The 16,128-nt window shown below is 40.2% G+C and overlaps 1 protein-coding gene across 1 annotated transcript in view; it reads right to left on the bottom strand.

The window, feature by feature from the left end:
- The window catches only part of FSHR (follicle stimulating hormone receptor), an 81,790-nt gene that overhangs the window by 52,685 nt on the left and 12,977 nt on the right, over positions 1-16,128 (bottom strand). The gene's annotated exons all lie outside the window — the stretch shown is intronic.

Here is a 16,128-nt window from a genome sequence, read left to right as displayed (position 1 = left end):
TGGAGCCAGACTGAGATGAGGTGCTTACTCAAGGCTGTAAAGGGCTCCATCCATGCTCAAGCAGGAAAATTCCTTAACCTGCTTGCTGCACAGATAATTTAAGGAGTCAGGTACTCTCTCCCATCATTGCAACTTTAATAACTTTATGGCTTCTCACAGTCTCTCTTCTAATTAGTTCATAATGTGCCACAAAATTGGGATTTTGGAATACTAGATAACACATGCACCAGGACAACATTTGTATCATTTTTTAAAGGTCACAAAATGTGCTTTATGAAGAAAACCCATTTGAAAGATCCATTTGAAATATTTGAAGTGTAAGCCTTTTTGTTAACCTAGAGTCGTCTCCTTCAATTGCAACGAACAAGAAGGACTAGAAAACTTCTGACAGAACTCAGCAAATGATACACAGGGTTTCTACAGCTCCTCAGAGAAATAAGGTGTTATCTGCATGATTGTTTTCCTTCACATATTTAATAATTGATAAGAAGCTAGCACAAACAAATGCATATATTAACATGACCTGCTCATCACAAGACATCAGATAACATTGGTTGCATTGAGAGACAGTTGTTAAAACAATTTTTTTTTTCTCATTTAAAAAAAACACCCACCCAAGTTACACACACGAACACATCACATACATACATCACACCCTGTGATTCAGTTTCTTAGACCACCCCTTATTTTCATCATTTCAGAACTGGTTTTGCATGGCTGTTTGGGATCACCTTTCAGCTCATATGCTGTCTCATTGTAAGGTCTGCAGGAGGACAGAAATGGGAACTCAGCCTGCTATTACTTGCTGTGCAGTCCTGAAAATTTTAACATAATGCCTCAAAACTAGAGACTTACTTCCTTACCATTCACATAAAGTATTCATGCAATCCTCATCTATGTTTTATTTCAGATGATTAGCTGAGAATTTTCATGGGAGATTATCATGTTTTAATCAAAATTTTAGGGAGAAAACCCCATTATTCTGTCAGAGTACCAATGTGACAAGTTCCCATTTTTTAATTGTAGGTCTTTAATAAAATCTACCCCCTCATGAGTTAATATCTACTTTAGCAGGAAAAAGTCAATGCACACCTCACATAGTTCCAGAGATGTCATAGTGATTACACCAGGAGTGAACTTGGTCCCACACTTTTTTTAAACATTGAAATTTATGGTATTCTCAGTTGTGAAAGACGATGAAGTCAATTTGGTATTTCATTATTCTTGTACTATCGTTAATGTAAATCAGAAAGAGCTTCAACACACTGTCACACAAGAATTACAGTATTGAGATCATTATGCAAATGTTAGAAGGATAAAAGAGCTTCCAGAAAAGGCCTAACCTGGATTAGGCAATTTGTAAAACCCGACTGAAAACGGGGCTGGGTAATGCATGCAAAGCTGTGGCTGTGCTTTCAGAGGGGATGGGTACAATGGATCCTTGCAGAACGCCCAGCAGGCTTAGTGCTACAAAGCTGAACCATGAGGAAACCCTTTAACTTTGATCTGCTTTGAAATCTCTCTCAAACTCTGCTTTGTAGAAATGCGCGCCTAATTTCTGAGCCCCCCAAAAAGGGCTTTGTCTGAAAAGCCACCTGTAATTTTTTTTATGGCAATGTGCTAAAATGAACCCTCTCTCGGCAGGCGCAGGTCATCAGGACATTTGCAATTTTTAATTAAACACTGGCCTATGCTGTGCTTCACCACAACAAGAAATTACAGTCTGATACAGAAACTAATGAAAAGAAGGGAACCTCATTCATAGATGAGGTTATCAATATGAGAAAAGCCACATCTGCATAAAACTAAAAATCAGACCTTGAGTTTCTTTGTTGAAGATCCTGATATCCTGTGTTAATAAGGTGCCTGAATTCTGGATCCACGTGTCTAATGCCCTGAGGCAGTTAAAACAGAATTGAAGTTTAATAGCTGAAATCTCATATTCCACTTTAAAAAAATTAAGGTTAATTGTTTTTAAACATCTCTGAGTGAGCTATAGAAAGTCAGACTTAAAGGCATAACTAACAGTGAAAATTAGAATCAGCTACTCATTGAATTATCACCTGTATAATGACTAGAATCTATTATAACTAGCCAAATTCTCTAGTGTCAATAAATCTCACCAATTAGTCTCCAAGAATCAATCTGTACTTAACAAGAGATACTGGCTGTTCAGTACCAATTCTTTCTGAGGTACATGGAGAAAATAAATGGAAAGCATTTCCTAGGTTTTGTTTCTGGCACTCTTTTAGGGTCAAATAAATGGATACAGCCCACCTTTGCTCAAGCATGTTTCATGTCAAGAAAAGCAAGTAAAGAAAAGCTTCCTTTAAAAAACGTGCACTTGAGAGAGAGATGCAGTGTTGGGTCCTAAAAATTTATGTTGGGGCTTAGGTACCAGCAAGGAAAGTGTTGAAAGGCCTAAACATTCAGTGAATGGTGTGGAATTGCAAACCCAGAGCCAGGTGCCCAACACAAGGCATGAGAAAGGCCCAGAAAGGATTCCAGCCCTGGAGCCACCAAAAACCTAACACATGACAAGGGCGGGAAAGGAAACAAGCCTCAGATGGTTACGTGGTTATCCTGCGTCGTGGGAAGGCAATATTCATAGCTGGAAATGGAAAAATGGCAACATTAACTACTGTTATTTACTGTATAAAAGGATAGATTTAAGTCTGGCCCATTGCTTCAACACATGCCCTGATATGCAGGAGAGGTTTCTAAATCCTGACTTAAATATCTGTTGAAAGTGATTCTTGAGGAGTTCATTGGTAGGGACTGAAGCTGTCTGCTCCAGTTTTACAATCACACTCATGCCTTCTATATTTCTCTGGACCGAACACACAAAATTCCCACAGCTTTTTTCCATTTCTCATTTTTAATTGCTTTACATGTCTCTTATTGTATCATTTTTGTTTGTCCCACGAATGGGTGTGAGTAAACTCCTCTGTTATGAAGCTACTAAAAAATGTCAGTACTTAAAGCTAGACCTGTCAAGATGAGGACAGAACTATCTCCTATAGATTTGTTTATTTATATAGGATATTTAAACCTGATGCTTAAAGCAGTAGCATTTTAGTTAATATGAAGCCACTGACAAAGATGACTTGCACTTTATACCACTATGAAGAACAAACAATAGAAATGCATCTTGTTTCTGTATGGCTGTATCACAGAAATATCACAGTGACAAATTAATCTGAAAGCCTATAGAGAACATGATACAAAGATCAGAAATTAGCAGATACTGCTAAAATGTTCTGGAATAACCCTCTAACATTTCCAGTTATGAAGAGATTTATTGATCTTTTCTTAAAATAGAGTCTTCTTCAGCTGAAGTAGTTCAGACAGTCAGAGCATAAGACACAAAGGAAAAAAAAAATATTCAGAAAAATTAATGCTCTCTCATGCAGCCCCACATGATTCCAGTGACAGAAGGGAGACTGACCTCATCACAAAAGGATGGAGGACTGGATGTCATTATTCAAATATCTGATGCTCAAGGTATGGGTGATTAAAAAGGCTTGTTAAATTAGAAGATAAAAAAAGTGGACCTATACAGGTCATTTCTGCTAATTCTCTCTGAAAAAAAGTGCAAAGGAAACCTGTGAAGTGAAGCCAATGTAGCTACACTGTGTTTGTGAGGTTAGACATTTGTGTTCAGAATGGTGCATTTTACATATTCATCAAAAGAATTCTCAGATCCTGGTCCCACAAGTTTTTCTTGAACAATTAGTAAGGTGCTCTTTGGCATAAATTTTCCACCAGAACTTGCTCCCACACTGCTTTTGTGTTCCCTCCTCCCAGCCCCCTTCCTTGGCAAAGGCCTCCCCCTGCCACTGGCAATAACCTTGCACAACAAAGAACTGCAATGATTATCAGACATTAGACTGGGTAAAAAAAAAATAAAATAATTTCTGCATCATAAAGCCTGGCTGAATTTAGGTCTTTCAAAACACTCGTTAAAACACATTTCTTAGATCTACTTAAGTCACACACTGTTAATCAGAAAAGTGTGTGCATTGTAGAATTATCTTCCCTGCCTCATGTAAATTGCAAATTCTTGACGTTAAAATGAACTATATCAAGCAGATACTATAAACTTTATAACTTAAAGACCAAAGGAAAATAAAATAAAAAGCCAAAAGGATTCAGTGACCGCAATGCTAAATCACCAACTTTGGTTCCACAAAGAAGTACATGTGATAAGATTTTGAAGAACATTTTTACTTTAATCTCTGAACTAATAGACTGATGCTATCACCTTCTAATCCTCTGCAGCAATGTGCATTTTGTCAAACAAAGATTTACAGTGAAATTTAATTTACTCTCTGTAATTATTTTTGGTTGTTTCTTTGTTGTCTCTTTGTTTTTTGCTTCTTGCTTTGGAGGTTCCTGCACAAGCAACAGATGAATTTTTGCTTTACATCAGGGGAAGACAAAATGATTCTATGATCTATTTAATGTGCTCTTGATTAAATGCACAAATCAACAAGATCCTGCATCCTGGAGGTTTTTTTTTCTGTTTTTCCTTGATTAGTCAATACAACAGTGAAGTCTATTTTGCTTTTCATGCTGCAATAGGAGACAAACAGACACTGCAGACCACATCCCAGATGGTGTAAATCAATTGATCTGTGTCACTTTGGCCCTAAACTTCTGTCCTAATTCTCACCAGAATGAATCATGAGACTCCTTAGAGCTAAATGCAATTTAATTTAAATTTATGAAGAACATTTGTAAGCCTCCAGCTCACTGAAATGGGTTCACACTGCCACATGACTTCACTGTGACTAGGGCTTGATTCCAGTGAACATCTCACTGGGAAGGGGCATATGCTGACATATATGAACATTAAAGTATTTCACCTACTCAGTTGCCTAGGTGGAAAATCTCTGGAATCTATTAAGTAGGTTGTAGGTGCTTTCAGACAAAGCTATGTTTTCCCTTTCCTAACAGCAGGCAGAGGAGGAGTACAAAAGTCATAAACTGGCTGCTAAACATCAGGCTTCAAAACCCATCAAGCTAAATGCAAAAAGCTTGGGTTTATTTGCTTTTTGGTTTTAAAGTCTTCAGAGTGCATTCATATCATGCTGCTAAGCTATTTTCAACACTCATGAGGCTTTAATTTAAGAATGGGAAAAGATTTGTATTAGTCACCTCAATTCCATGGGATCCTGAAGTAGGGACTTTGTAAAGCTGAGTAAAGCAGGATCAGGAGGAATGGCACAGGCAGTGACAAAAAACATCTCCCACCATCCTGCTGTCTCATCTTCTCGGAGAGATATGGCATTATCTTAAGAGAAACCCAAAGCCAAGCAGAATATTTCTCTAATAATGACTATTCATGTAACTACAGATTCATTTCAAAGAGTGGACCCTGATAGTGCAGGCACACCTGAATAATGGAGGAGGAGATTTGCACTTCATTTGTTCTACTGAGACATGATCCATGGATTTGAGTGTCTGAGAGGCCCTACTTCACACACATGTAAATGGATTTATGAGAGAAAGAGCATAATCCCTTGCTAACATGCACAATCTGGATTGAAGCATCTGATCACTGCATCCACCTAAGGTGCTTAAGTCAGCTCCTCATCCCTTTTAAATGCTTGAGAAATAAGTTATCCAGACAGTGCAGCTGGTTGATCTCTTGTGGGATAATAAAAGCTGGTAAAGGTGAGTATTCCAAGGAAAATCTAGGCAATGCACATTTTATGAAGAAGACAGAAAATGTAGGGTTAATCTGGGAGGGAATGTGTCCTCCTTTCAGGAAGGCTACTTGGGAATCTCTTCAGGTCTGGGAGTGATGTAAAGGGCAACTATGAGAAAGAAAATATTTTGGTTTGTGAGCTATTAAATAAAGTATTGTGCAGACAAAGTAAATACAATTAGAATTGTGATGATAAAGTTATTAGTGATGTCCGTCTGCTTTGCAGGTCTGAATCTAAAAGGAATAAGAGCAGCAGCAGAGGAAAAATCACTCCTTAATCTTTATCAGTGACCTTGCATAAAAATCAATTTCCTTTTCTTTTTGGAATTAGATTAAAAGGATAATTAACAGTACTGATTGAATTCCTATTCTAAATTTAGCTAACACTTACCCAGTGTAATAATGCCCTCCAGCCACAAAAAGCTGCAGGGAAGCATTTCGAGATCACACCCCCAATGCCCTGTAGGTTTTCACTTGCAGAGTGCCCCCAACACCATAGCATGGGTAAGAACATGCCTGTTTTCTCAGCACAGCTGTGATGCTGCTCCCACAGGCACACAGCAAATTTGCTGTGGGATTTGTTTTTCCCCGAGGACCTTGCTTAGGTCAGCTAATTAATTGCCCACAGTGCCAGTAGGCAGCTAACAGCTGATAAGGAGAGATAAGGAAACAGAAAACTGTCGAGGGGAAAAAAAAAACCCAAAAAACCAACAAAACAACCAAGTCTAAAAGACTGTGAAAGTGGTCAAGCAATGGGCTTGTAAAGCTTACTCTCTCTCCTCCCTGAGTTAGTTTTCCAAAGCCATGGCATGTTTAGTCTCAGCACTGATAGCCTTTTCATTTCTGGACAAAGCACACACTGTCCTCAGCAGCACTGCCTCATCCCCCCACAGCACAGCAGATAGCTTCCTTCTGAGGTCACACGTGCAGCCAGTTAAAAATAAAACTCCAAGATCCTTTTAAATAGCTCTGCTCAAATAGGGTGGGAGGAATCTGGATATGAAGGAACAGAAAAAAAAAAAAAAAAAAAAAAAAAAAAAAAAAAAAAAAAAAAGAGAAGATGCCAAAAGTCCCAGTTCGAAAAAGGAATGCAACACCAAGGCTTTTACTCATTCTGAGATATTTAATGGTCTACATTTGTTGTACTTATTGCAATGTATTTAGGTAGGGTTGATTTACACTGGATTTAAGCTGGAGATGCACAAGAGTTGTGATTATTCAGACCAGCTGCCTAGTGTGTGTTAACTGGTTTTGTAAAGTCCCTGACAATCCATTTTGTTGAAGATTTAGGTGCAAGTAGCAGTGACATCAGGTAAAGCAGGCAAAGCAATGTTGTCTTGGCAGGAAGGATCTCCTCCCTGCTTTAAGTTTACCCAGAGCTGTAGCAAAGCAAAGCTGGAGCTCTGGATTCCTCTACAGTATATTCACATATAGAGAAAAAGGCTTTGCTGCCGAGCACAAATTGCAACAAACAAGTTCTCTTTAGGCCTCTGAGCAGAATCACAGTTATGTTCGTATCTGGGAAGAGTTTAACTGCTTGGAATGAGTTACCACAAAAAGGGCCAGCAGTAAACTTGAAAACACAGTTAAAATTGCTCCTATTAATGTCAAAGGCACGCTGTGAAAAGTGTTCTGTGCAAGATAAATAACACAAGTGAATGAAGTTATTCCATCTTGGTTATAGAGAGGCAGGAAGTAGTGATTGCTTTATTTTTACAAGTAGCTATACTTTTATTAGTATTGGTTACCCTGAAAGACACTATGCTACTTTTGGAAGAGCACATCCTTGCTCCTCACAGCTTACTCACAGGGGCCTTTGAGAAATGTACAGCATGTGATGAACTTACAGCTTCCTTAAAACCTGACCTTGATGTCTGCAGCCATCTTTATGCTGAGGAGGAGCCATTAAAATTCATTCACTTTGAGCAACATTCTTGGTGTTCCATCTATTTATATTAATAGCTCTAAATTAACATCTCTGCATATTTTCCTAACAAAAGGAGCGTTGTACAAGTACTGGATATTTTGTTCTTGCAAAAAAAGAATGTTTTCCTTTGTGTTCTTTCCCATGGGCAACTTGTCAAGGCAAACACAGTTCTGGAAAATGTCCACAGTCCAATCAGATGGGAGACTTTTTAGGTATTGTCTTCACAACTTTCTTCCCCTCTTTTGATGCAGTGCAAGAATAGCCATCCTGCTCACACCCAGCCAGTCACTTAGACTCTTCCTGTCCCAAAAATGAGTCAAAAAAGATCTTACTTCACAGCAGGGGGAGAACTGGGGCTTGTTCATTGTCTGAGGTTGTAGCTGAAAGGTGACAAGTGTTCTTTGTGTGCAGTGTTTCTGCCTCTAAGACTTTGGGACTTGCTATGTTGGCAGGCCCACCATACATGATGTTATTTTTATGGACTGAGACAAATCCTCCAGGGACAAAATCCCTTCAGTTCTGAGTTGGGTGCCTTAGGAAAGGTAAAAGAGAAAAGGAAGCTTTTCTGCAGAACTTCTTGCTGAACCATCACTGGATAGCGAAACACCAAATTAATTATTTGTAACTGTGTCACTTTCTCTTGATAAATTCATTAGAATCAGCTAGAGTGCTTTGTATCTCCTTTCCCATCTATATCTTCATAGGAACTATACCTATGCTGCTTCATGGGACACAGCTGAAATATCCCAGAATATTAATGAAATAAAAAGAATGACAATCACTGTCATATTTCCTACTTAGCAAACAGTCTAATAAGTAACAGAGTCCCCACCAAATATTTGGATTAATTTGGATACATGCAAAGGCTTGTTTGAAGTTGTAATGAGATATCAGATACTCCCAGTGCCCAGAGCAGTCAGAAACCATTTAAGAAGCAGCACTGAGAGACTCCACTGCACTCCTCTTCCCTATCTGAATATAAGCTTTGCAAAAGTAAATATTCTCTCTGCTATCTACTACGTGCTGTATTTTCCAAAGAGCAGTGTGAGTGTCAAACACAACTAACTCAGCTGGAATTCTTGGGAAAACAGCCTCTCTGGAAGGAGGGGTCCCAGAGGCAAACAGCACCTACTCTGCTCTTCCCAGGGCACTTGTGCTGACACAGCTATCCTGAAATACAGAAATGTACTGGGCCTGTGCCCAATGCTCCTGCTTCTCTGGCACCATGGCAAGTGGAGAATTTATTTCATTTGAACTACTGAAGCACACATTTAAATTTTAAATGCTTAAGTTTTGAAATAAAAGTGACAAAGCAGAAAAAATCCCCAGCTTTGGTCACTCCAGAAGCATGCAGAAAAGGAAATCTCCTCTAGTCATACCTTCCTCTGAAGGTATACCTAATACCTAATCTGAATGGCTCTGCTGACTCTTTCAGGGACTGGCTCCTGGAATTGCTGCTGCATGTGAAAGGGGGTGAGCCACAAAGCACACTTGGAATGGGAGTAGCCAGGAGATTAAAGCGAGCAACAGGTTCCTGTAATTGTGAAGGAGCTCACAGTCCTCACACTTTAATGCACTTTGCACATTTTGTTGCAGTCCTGTAAACACTCCTGTTCACTGCCATTGCTCACCACACACTCCCATGTCACTGCTCCTCTTCCCAGTCACAGAGCTCCCATGCCAGGAACTTTTCTCAGCTCATCTCTTGGAGATTGCCAAGGGAAACAATCACAGGGATATCAAGTGCAGGTGCCTGGACTCTTCCAATATTGTCCTGCACTCTCCTGAGAGTATGTCTTCTCCCTCACAGGCTTTCTCTGTTATTGAGGTCCCTTCCCCATAGACATCACCAGTCTGATAGGGAATGAAAAAGCAAGGAATTCACAATTCTCCTTACTTCTCCTTGTACAAAACAAAATAAATAATTACATTTTCCTATTATTTTAGCAGGAATTACCTTGCCACTGCAAAAAGCTGAATTTTTCTATCTACCTTCCATTAGCCATGGATTTATTTTCACATATCAAAACGATGCTCCTGACTAAATATAGCATGGATCTAGTGTGCCACTATCCTTAAAAATACTAACTGTACCATTTCCTTTAAGACTGACAGGTCTCTTCTCAGTAATACACAGGACAAAGCCTGCACTGTTGTCAAGCATGGATCTTTATTGCATTTGAAAGTGAGTGGTATTGTTTTAGACAGAGGCCACCTTGACCACACTGGCAACTGAAATGCTAGGTTGAGTTCAGAGTAAAGATGTACTTCATGCTTTCACCCTCAGAGTGCCTCTCAAACATGAACCCTCCATGGAGCACTTAAAAATAATAAACATACATGGTCCTCCTAAAAAGGGTGACAGAAGAGTGAAATAGAGATGGGAGAAACTTGACCTGCTCATGGCACAGCTGCAGATTATGGAAGACCTCTAAGAAAGAGTTTAGCAGTTATGCCTGGGAAAATATATTCTTTGCAACATCTAACCTCAGTGGATGAGACTTCTGCCCCCTTCCTACACACCCTTCCATCATATTCCTTGATTTGACTGTGACATCAGCTCTCTAAATGACTGTGATAGGCATCTCCTTGCATGAAACAGGGTAAAAAAAGGCATGTGGATGTGGCACTTGCTGATACGATTTAATGCTTTCAGCACCTCATTCAGACTCCTATTTCATTGCACAGAATTGGCTCCACAAGACACTACCAAAAATAAATGTGACAAGAACGGCTCAGCATACCTTAATAATGAAAATATTAAAAGAATGTTTCAGCTCGCCACAAATTCTTTTCCTAGGTAATTTTGATAATCTTTGTAAAATCAGGCCAGCTGAACTGCCAGTGCAAAATCTGAAGTTGTCCCTTACTCTTCTCCCAGGCCCTCTTTGGGAGGTGGCCAAAGAAGGCAAATTGAGGCTCATAATACTCTAAATGCTTAAGGGTTTTGTGCCACTTGTTTGCTGCACTCTCTTTCTAAAACCTTCCTCTCCCTTCTCTGCTGTAAAAACAGAGGGTGCAGTTCTCATCCCTTCCATCTCAAAAAGGGTATTTGAGTATTGGGAAGGGTAAAGAGGAGGGCACTAATCTGATCAAAGACAAGACACGACTTTTGTAAGAGGAGTAACCAATTTTGGCATGGAAAGCTTAAAGGGATGCTAGAGGTCCACAGAAGTCCTGGAGAGGGTGGGCAAGGACTGATGCTTCAGCACAAATTCCAGGCAAACCCCTGGGCTGGAATTATTTGGAGGTTGGAGCAGTATTGTGCTAACATGTCTTGAATGCTTGTCTGACTCTTAAGTGACCCTTAGCAGCCCCTAAGACTGCCTGTTGTGCACAGGATGCTTGACTCACTTACAGCCACAGCTTACATTTTAGGGAGAGAAAAAGCAAAGGAGGGGGTCCCTTCCTACAGAAGGAATAACTCACCATGATCTGCCTTTGCTGGGCTGTAACCCTGCCTGGAGACCCGGGGGCGAGGAAGTGGGAACAGGGAATAGCATGGCCTTGGCTGGAGCTGATGGGTCAAGTTTGAGTTGCTGACCCCTTGCAGAAGATGCTCTCTGGGCTATACAACATCTCTGTGAAGGTCTGGGGAAAGATCACATTGTAAACAAGCTGTGGGGAGTTTCTTTCTTACTGCATCTGAACAACTGTGGTTTTGCTCAAATGCTAGTTGTGGCAAGTATCCCATCAATAACCCACCTGTGGCTCTCAAGTCAAAACAAAGATATCTTCCTGATGCACTACATAAGGCATTTCTAACCTACAAAGAAATATTCAGCAACACTGACTCCATCTTGCTGTGCCCATATTGATTCTGAAGCAAAGCACAGTGTTTTCAAAGCCAGACCAAGGCTCCAGAGGATATTACTCTATATTACCTTGTGCCTGTTTCCTTCATGACAATATCAAGGCTTATGTTTTGCCTGATTGATTCCAGCTGATAGTCCTGACATGCTGCAAAAGAAATTGCAGGCTTTACACTGTGAGGATGACCAAGCAGACCTCAGCATGAATTAAGAACTTACTGTAAGGTGGTTTTTTTTTTTTTACTGTGTAAAGAATACATTGCAGCAGCAAACACTGAAAGATGCAGTAGGCACAATATGCAGTCCCTGCACAAGCAGGACACTCAGAGAGCTTTGAACCAGCCAAATAATTTGGAGGTTAAAGATTTAAATAATTGTGTTAAACTGGGGGAAAGAAGGCCTATTAGCATCACTAACAAAATGCACCCACAGTAAATAAAATACCACTAAGTCACTAAATGCTGATCTTTGCCCAGAAACTCAAAGCCAGTTTGGTGCTGAAAAGTGTCTATCTCCTTAAGGGTTCTCTTTTAATCTGTTTGGAATAATAAGAGCTTCATTCTATTTATCTAAGTCTGAATAAAGGTATTTATTTTTAGAGAACTATCAACCAGCCCTTAGACAAACTTACGCTTCCCAGGAAGTGCAGGGAAAAGATTTCCTCTGCTGGCCCTTAGTTTGGGAACATAGTGACTCCCATGAACTCCAAGATGGCAAGACTGAGTGCATTTAAGCAAATACTCTTTTTTTCTAGCACAAATCTAGTGCTTTGATTTAAGACAACAGAGAACAATACACAGTGGGCCACTTCTGAACAAAAAATCTTTTCTGCGTGAAAAAGAGTCAGGTAAACTTTCCTGAGTTCACTTCATATATCAGAAAAAGGAATCTAAACATCCCTGCTTGCACTGGAGGTGTGAAACAAAATGCTTTTTTCTCAGAGACCAAAAAAAAAAAAAAAAAGAATCACAGAACAGAACTCTGCTTGAAAACAAAGTGAAAATAAATCAGCAATGAATGGATTAGCTTCAGATCAGACTGCCTGGAGCAGCCTGGTCTGGAACAGCAGAGCACTCAGGGCTTGTGTTTTTTAAATTAGTTTTAATAAATAGAATCAATAGCTCAGATTATGAAGAAGAACAAAAGCACAGATCAAATCGATCAAGGCTGTAGCTTATCATTATAAGCCAAGGGGTGTCTTCTCTTGTCTGAATGTGATAAGATGGCAAAAGAATCCACTTGCAGCTTTTCAGTATCTCTCCTAGAACAGCTGTACACAGAACTGGATACTGAAAATACACCAGGTTATCCAAACATAAACACAGACTCCCTTTCCTTTTCCCCAGAAGAAAAAAAAAAAAAAAACCCAAATAATAAATAAAATCCAAAAATAATACATATATTTTTTTCCTGAAGATAAATGCAGGAATTTACAGGGAGGGCAGAACTAAATAAATAAGCAAGCACCAAGTATCCTGCAATATATATAGGATTTAATGCTCAGGTGAAGAGATTCTTGGTCAGATCACTGGAAGAGTGTATTTCCACAGAGTAGGTTAGGAAAGGGTGGTGGACAACACTCAGAAGTTCTGTCTAACCCCAGTGCTCAGCCAAGGGTTATCCACTGGAGGGGAACAAGGGGGGTGTCATTAACTTCAATCAGGCTTTGGGCAATGGGAGGGGATAGGTACACACAGGCACCTTGTTTTCCCCTTTATCCTTTTTTGTTTCTTTTGTTGGATTCTTTTTTCCAAAGGGACTTTGCTCCCAGGAAGCTGCAGTGTCTCACTGATGGGAGGACCTGGTCACTGAGGAGCTCCCCTTCCTTCACAGGGCTTTTATCCTGAACACCCCAAGCACCTCCTCTGAGGAGTAAGTGCCACACAGAAAATTAAAGCACTTAAACAACCCCAGCCCCCCCACTTTTTTTCCCCTCCAATGAAACTTTTTGTTAAATTTAAGCCAAGTACAAACTACCAGTCCTGAATTTATTTTATCAAATATAGTAAAACTGAAGAGGTTTTTGGCACACTATGGGATAACACCCTGGATGTGTGAGAACAATGCAAGGTGCTGATAACCTCTGCTAACTCCCATTCATCCTCAGGTTGAAGAGCTGGCATCAGTTATGTGGGCTTTGTGCTCATGAATAGCACATAAGAGTCTTCTTCATTGTTGTGGTTGAATTATAGATAAACAGCAGAAGAGGAATTGTAATCTTGTAATAATAGAATATATGACAGATGTACTGCTGAAAGTCATTCACATGCTCCAGTGGTGAGCGTGGTTCAAAGCCTGTCTGGAATAGACTTCCATCTTGCTAATAAAAATTCAGAGACTTTATAGTCTTCAAGGACGTAATATTGAACATCTGACAGAAAATTCAGTGTGTAGATCCATGAATATTTTTATTGCATTTTGATCAGAAGTAAATTCCTTAATGTTTATAGCAAGTGGTGCCTTTGCCAGAAGACACAGAATTTTCCTGGGCAAAGTACCTAGTGGTTAACTTCAAGTCCAACAAAATAAACAAAATGCCAATTATGATTCAAGCGTAGTGTAATTTATTTTCTATTCAGTGAGGAAGAATTGATTTTCCCAGCAGTGTCACTTATACTGTAATGATTATTGCACATAAGACAACTTAAGAAAATGATGAAAAAACAAATTAGATGGGCTGCAGATCATTGGCTTATCTTGACTGCTCACCTTGAAGAGAGAGTTAGGGAAACACAAGATACAGTACTGGATGTCAGTGTGCTTGAAACCCCTGTTCTCCTTCCACCTCCTTGATGTCTCATATTAAAATTAAAAAAAAAAAACAAAAAGCAAATCAACATTTCCAGCAGGGATGAAACAGCATATCTTGCCAGTTTGAGGGCATCTGCTAAATTAAAAACAATGATAACTTGCTGTGACAGAAGGTAATTAAAGGGTATAAGTTGTATAAGAACTTGGCTATTTCTAATGCTCTCATTTTATTCTAAGCATCCATTCATGAGTCACATGAGAAAAAACACGACTTGGCAAAAAATTGCCACAACTCCTTGGCTTCTGTTAGTTGACACTTCAGTGCTGATGACCAAGTGCTAAAGCAATGCAGTAAAAAGACTGGCCCCAATATTACGACACAATCTAAGGGAAATCAATAGGAATTCTTCCACTGATTTTTCAATGTGTATTGGACAGACAATTTATTGCATGCAGAAACCTGAATAATGGGAACAGAGGTTAACCAATCAGTGGTGCAGTGATAATCTCTTCATGCTGAGATGGAATTGTCCCAGTCAGAGTTTCTAACAAAAAAATGAGTTGGCCCCACATTCTTCTCTGGCGACATCCACAATCAGCCAGCGTTCCGTACATTAAGTGCTGCACATCTTATCTAGCTGATAGGATTTGCTGCAAGAGGCTTGGTTAACCATGTTTGGTTTAGCTTAAGGGCAAGAAAAAATGACAGTCAGCATCAACCACTGAACCTGAAATGTCCCTGTGAAGTTTCACACTTACCCTTCGAGAATCATTACGTGTTCCCGCAGATTTATTTCAAAGGTCTGCAACATTACTTTACTCTAATTGCAGCTTCCTTGCAGAATCTCCTATCTTTTTCCTCTGTTTTACATGGCAAAAAGTCTTTTAAGTTTCAAAGACAAGTTGGCCTTACAAAAAAAGAAAAGTGAGAATGCATGGATTTTGTAGGTGATTACTTTGTCAAGAAAATGTGCTGCTAATTTATACCCCTTGACCTGGTGGGTTAGATTCAGTGCTTGTTATTTCAGCCCTTTTGATTATTTCACCTCAATAGCCAACTGCTTTTTTTTTTTTTTTTTAGTGTGACATTCATATCTATTCTTGCAAATAGATTGTTCAAAGAGTAGGTATGATCGCAGCCATTCTCTCTCACTTTCTCAGATTAAGGAATGCTTCTGGCAATGAGAAAATGAACATTTGCTCTGAGTTTGACAGTTGTAAAGGATGTTTATTTCCCAGGGCTTTGTTTACAAGGCTGCATTGTCTTAAAAAATATTCTCTGCTGCTTTTGGACTCCCTCTCCAGCTCCTTCCCCAGCTCCATTGCCCTTCCCTGGAGTCTCTCCACCCCTCAATGTCTTCTTGCAGTGAGGGGCCCAGAACTGGACACAGCATTTCAGGTGTGGCCTCAGCAGTGCCAAGTACAGGGCGACAATCACTGCCCTGGTCCTGCTGGCCATACTATTCTTGAGACAGGCCAGGTGCCATTGGCCTTCTTGGCCACCTGGGCACACGCTGGCTCACGTTCAGTGCTGCCAACCAGCCCCCCCCAGGTCCTTTTCTGCTGGGCAGCTTTCCACTCTGCCCCCAGTCTTTAGTACTTCATGGGGTTGTTGTGGTCTAAGAGCAGGACCAGCACTTGGTCATACTGTTGGTCTCAGCCCACCTATCCTGCCTGTACAGATCCCTCTGCAGAGCTTCCTGCCCCCCAGCAGATCAACACTCCCACCCAGCTTGGTGTCATCTGTGCTCGAGGGTGCCCTTGATACCCTCGGTCAGATCATCAATAAAGATACCAACAGGACTGGCCCCAGTGCCCTGGGGGTCACCACGAGGCACCTGCTGGGTGTGGCACCATTCCCCATCACTCCCTGGATCCAGCCATCCAGCCAGCTCTTATCCCAGCCCAGAGTGCACCCGTCCGAG

This window comes from Vidua chalybeata, chromosome 3 (genome assembly GCF_026979565.1).
Source record: "Vidua chalybeata isolate OUT-0048 chromosome 3, bVidCha1 merged haplotype, whole genome shotgun sequence".
Lineage (NCBI taxonomy): Eukaryota > Metazoa > Chordata > Aves > Passeriformes > Viduidae > Vidua > Vidua chalybeata.
This window is presented reverse-complemented; position numbering and strand designations above follow the sequence as displayed.